Genomic DNA, 5,000 nt, shown 5'->3' on the forward strand with positions numbered 1-5,000 from the left:
TCCTTTCTGTGTCAGTTTTAATTTTTATTTTTGTTTTCATTTTGTAATTGTTATTCTCATTAAGAAAGTTTCTGTTAGATCCTCGTCCACATCGTTACAAATGCTTTCCACAACTGAAAAACATAAGTCGATGAACATCAACGGGGCTCAAACACAGAGGCGCTCGCACGGCAACGGAACCGTTTCCCTAAGTACATTGATTTAAATATTTGGCAAAGTTACCGAGTATTTTTCAACGCTATCATCATAGGCGTGTCTAACTAGACCAATTTCGGACAAAAAAATCGTGTTTTTATGGGTTCAGTGGACGAGTTGCTGTCCCTTGTTTTTTCTTGCATTTCCATGGAAACACTGAGGCAAGCTATCGTAATAAATAATAATAATAATAATAATAACGGGCATTTATAAAGCGCCTTATCAAAAGTTCAAAGCGCGGGACAACAATACATGTATACAAAAATCATACAATCACTGTCAGATTCAAACAACACATCATGCACATCTCACATCCCCAGACTCTATACTAAGGAACTATCCGTAGTGTTGTTGGAACAAGTGAGTTTTCAAATTGGACTTAAAAGATGAAATGGATGGAGAGTGACGTAATTGAAAGGGGAGTGAATTCCATAACTGAGGTCCATAATACGAAAACGTGCGGAAGCCATGAGCCTTGCGTTTAAAGCGACCTTGACAGAGAAGTCGAGCATCATCAGAAGAACGAAGGGTGCGAGAGGGAGTGTAGAGAGAGACCAGTTCAGAAAGATAGGCAGGTGCCGATTCAGAGATGATATTGTAGCAGACATTGTAGGCTTGCATCAGTGTTTCTACGGAAACAAGGAGCAAGCAACTCTTCCACAACTCGTGACAACTTGTACAGATTTATTTTCCAACAGCGTCTATTAGGAGACAGCGAATGTCCCTTGTACTGCACAAGGTAAAGTTCGTCAAAAGTTTAACAAAAAACACACACACACACAAAACCCCATAAAACGGCTTTTTCTCTACCATATCCTTACAATGGGGGGGGGGGGGGGATGGGGGAGGGGAGGTGTGGGGTGGGTGGGTGTGTGTATGTGTGTGTGTTGGGGGGTGCAGCAACAGGTACATGTACTATACATGTACTCGATTGGGATTGGAACCCAGTCAGCCTGCATGCGCGATGGCGGCGACTGTTTTAGCCACCACGCCAATGTACCAGTGAATTGTACATTCGTGCGTCATGGCCACAAGACTAGCACAAGAATGCTGGACTAAACGATTCCTTGTTCCGCGTGTGACCCAGCATGTAAACCACCCACCACACATGCTCGGTAAAGTTTGACATACGTTGAATGAAGGCATTCTCTCCACTGGGAAAGTGAAAGCCCCTTTCATAAAACCTCCAAAAGTGTTTGAGAAAATCAGGTCTTAAAAACCCTGAGTTTTAAAATGGAGGTAAATTTACAGAGGCTATGAACAGAAAATAATAATAATAATAATAATAATAATAATAATAATAATAATAATAATAATAATAATAATAATAATAATAATAATAAATGAGCATTTATATAGCGCAACATCATAACTTTACAATTATGCTCTTTGCGCTTGACACATTTAAAATGTAAAACACAGTTATACAAGCATTTACATCTACATTCGTAGTCAGCAACGCTTAATTAAAAACATACACCATTAAACATACATTACAAAAGATTCTTCCGCTAACTAAGTAATAAAAACATGAATAAAATAGGTAGTGAAAACAAGAAAATACCAGCTGAATACCCTTAATCAAACAGAACATGTTATCAACAATACTGAAAACTTTCTTTCTTTATTTGGTGTTTAACGTCGTTTTCAACCACGAAGGTTATATCGCGACGGATACTGAAAACAGCCCTAGATGTTTATATACATTATCACATTATCACTAAAACAACAAATACACTACATGTAGCCTACTGATGGACTGAGAAAACAAAATCAGGGGTTGTATTTCTTGAAGAGGTGCGTTTTAAGTGCTCGTTTGAATGCTTGGGGTGACTGAGAGTGGGGTCACTCTCCTGGAAACTGGTCAGTCGGGACAGCGTACAAAAACATTTAAATAAACAACAAAATAATTACTTTCCTTTATTTTTATGTGTTTTGTTGTCTTCAGTGTTATTTGGAGCAACAGTGTGAACAAGAACTAAAGCGTTTGTAAATTCTGTGATTTGCTTTGCACTGCAGAAGCTCTGAAATCGCCACTTTTTTCCATTCGAAAGTGTGACATGCTATCTCTGCACATACACATGCCTCAAATTTACCCATTTGATAACACATTTTTCTACAATTGTTGCAAATTCCTGTGTATGAATTTGATTTCACCCGCCCGATGCGCCCAAACGATCTTTTGATAATAACTTGGTTGCATTTGACCATGTAGAAACAATCGTCTCGCACGTCACGCCTGGTGTCCTATTTTTAGCTTCAACGCCATGCCCAAACATAACTTGTGCATACTGTTTCAGGGGATGGATAATTCTACTCTGACATAGTAAAATATTCGATGTCGTTAATCGCGATTGAATGAGATTCAAGTTGAGTCTGTAAAGCAAGTTTAATGAGATGTTCTGATAGATCTGCAAGTGGTGTCCGAAAATTTGCGATACGTGTGAGCACATTGCAGAACTATTTTCTGGCAAACTTGCGATCTTTCAACCCATTCGCGCATGAATATAAGGGAGTCCCTGTGGGGGTTACACGGTGCAAACGTGTTTTCGTACAATCGAGCACGCGGTTAGACGCAGGAAAACTTTGTTGTTGCGGGGTCCGCGCCAAAGTTGACGACAGACGTGCGAGACGGTACATGTGATCACAACCTTTGAGGTAAGTTTGAGCTTTACGACGGCTCTATTTTTACTATTTTGCGTGTAGAACTTAAACCACTAATATGATTTTGTCATGTTTACAAACTGAATTCGAAAAAAAATGCCTTTCTGTCAGAAAAACGCAACCAAGTGGCAAATTCATGGGTAGAGTAGATCTAGGTACAGTCCAACGTGAAAAGAAGTTTTCGTTGTTTATGATTGTTTTGCGCCTCTTGTTAGTTTATTTTCTATTTTTTTAAATGAAGATTAGATCATGTGGTTCAGGTTCATTTGTTTTGTTGAGAATCTCAAGAAATAACGTTTGAATCTCTCATCATAGCCAGAGCTGTCTCGTTCGTATAGCAGACGCCATTGCTGCTTTCCGCATGCGGTGTCAGCGATGCGTGCGGGGCAGAAATTATGACAGATACTGGCATTTTCATTTGCACTGGAGCAGATTTTACACAGCGTGTAGTCATTTTTACATTTAGTCAAGTTTTGACTAAATTTTTTAACATAGAGGGGGAATCGAGACGAGGGTCGTGGTGTATATATGTGTGTGTGTGTCTGTGCGTGTGTGTGTGTGTAGAGCGATTCAGAGTAAACTACTGGACCGATCTTTATGAAATTTTACATGAGAGTTCCTGGGCATGATATCCCCAGATGTTTTTTTTTCTTTTTTTGGATAAATGTCTTTGATGATGTCATATCCGGCTTTTTGTAAAAGTTGAAGCGGCACTGTCACACCCTCATTTTTCAATCAAATTGATGGAAATTTTGGCAAAGCAATCTTCGACGAAGGCCGGACTTTGTGTTGCATTTCAGCTTGGAGGCTTAAAAATTGATTAATGACTTTGGTCATTAAAAATCTGAATTGTAATTAAAATTTTATTTTTTATAAAACGATCCAAAACTACGTTCATTTTATTCTTCATCATTTTCTGATCCAAAAACATATAAATATGTTATATTCGGATTAAAAACAAGCTCTGAAAATTAAAAATATAAACATTATGATTAAAATTAAATTTCGGAAATCGATTTAAAAACAATTCCATCTTATTCCTTGTCGGTTCCTGATTCCAAAAACATATAGATATATGTTTGGATTAAAAACACGCTCAGAAAGTTCAAACGAAGAGAGGCACAGAAAAGTGTGCTATGCAGCACAGCGAAACCACTACCGCCCTAAACAGGCTCGTCAGTTTCACTGCGGTCATTGTTAAAAAATGCAGTGCGTTCAGTTTCATTCTGTGAGTTCCACATGACTAAATGTAGTAATTTCGCCTTACGCGACTTGTTGTTTCTTTGTGTTACGAGGATGTGTTCAGGACAGAACCACTCTGATTTCCAATGTGTGTATCTTGGGATCTTGACGGTTGTAACATGCACTGTTATGTACCTCAATGTGCGATGTAAAGCTGTGGTAGCAATTAAAATATCTGACTCCAACTGTTGCATACTTTTTTTTCAGATGCCAGGATGCTGCTAATGCTCTATCCTTTCTGCCAGTCCAGTCAATGCTGATCCAGGAGCAGATCAGAGAGACCGGTACGTTTCTACTGTAAATAATTGTTTTAACATGTTTTTCATTAATCTTAATCTTATTATACTGGAATGACTTTGCTTGCATGCAGTCATTTTTTTTAATTTTCTGTATCCATACTGATTTGTGCAGACATTCTTAGCAAAGTCTTTCCATAGCATGGTAAGTGCAGGTTACATATATATGGAATCAATTACATTTATACATGTATTTCAAGTACCAAATTACCCCTAGTTGGTATGAATGGAGAGCTTCAGTTGTCTGCTTTTCTGAGGTAGACATTTCCAAGTAATTCATGATGTAAACCTTTTCAGTTACTATTTTTAATTTTTCTATTTTAAGAAAGGTTCATTTGTTTGTCCACAGATTGACACACTGGATGGGAATGGGGTGGTTGTCCGTTTACTTAGGAAACAAGGATCATCGTTTGTGTGGCCTGCTGTGGAGGAGATATTTTTTGTGAAGTTTGAGGAAGTAGTTGAGGTGCTGCCAGTCCCAACTCTTGACAGACGTGGCAGACACACATTTCAATAAAAAGTTGTTTCGTTTTGACTGAAATAAACCCATGGTTAACTGATATTGGTGTCTGTGTTTGTTTGCGGTGTCCATGGTTACACGCG

The 5,000-nt window shown here is 38.4% G+C and overlaps 1 long non-coding RNA gene across 1 annotated transcript; it reads left to right on the plus strand.

Annotated features, from left to right (window-relative positions):
• The first annotated feature begins 3,361 nt into the window (after nt 1-3,361).
• LOC138955736 (uncharacterized) lies at nt 3,362-4,957 on the plus strand. Its single transcript, XR_011452346.1, has 2 exons — nt 3,362-4,385; nt 4,747-4,957. It is a non-coding gene; the product is annotated as an uncharacterized lncRNA (long non-coding RNA).
• Nucleotides 4,958-5,000: the final 43 nt, after the last annotated feature.

This window comes from Littorina saxatilis, unplaced genomic scaffold, assembly GCF_037325665.1.
Source record: "Littorina saxatilis isolate snail1 unplaced genomic scaffold, US_GU_Lsax_2.0 scaffold_1866, whole genome shotgun sequence".
NCBI lineage: Eukaryota > Metazoa > Mollusca > Gastropoda > Littorinimorpha > Littorinidae > Littorina > Littorina saxatilis.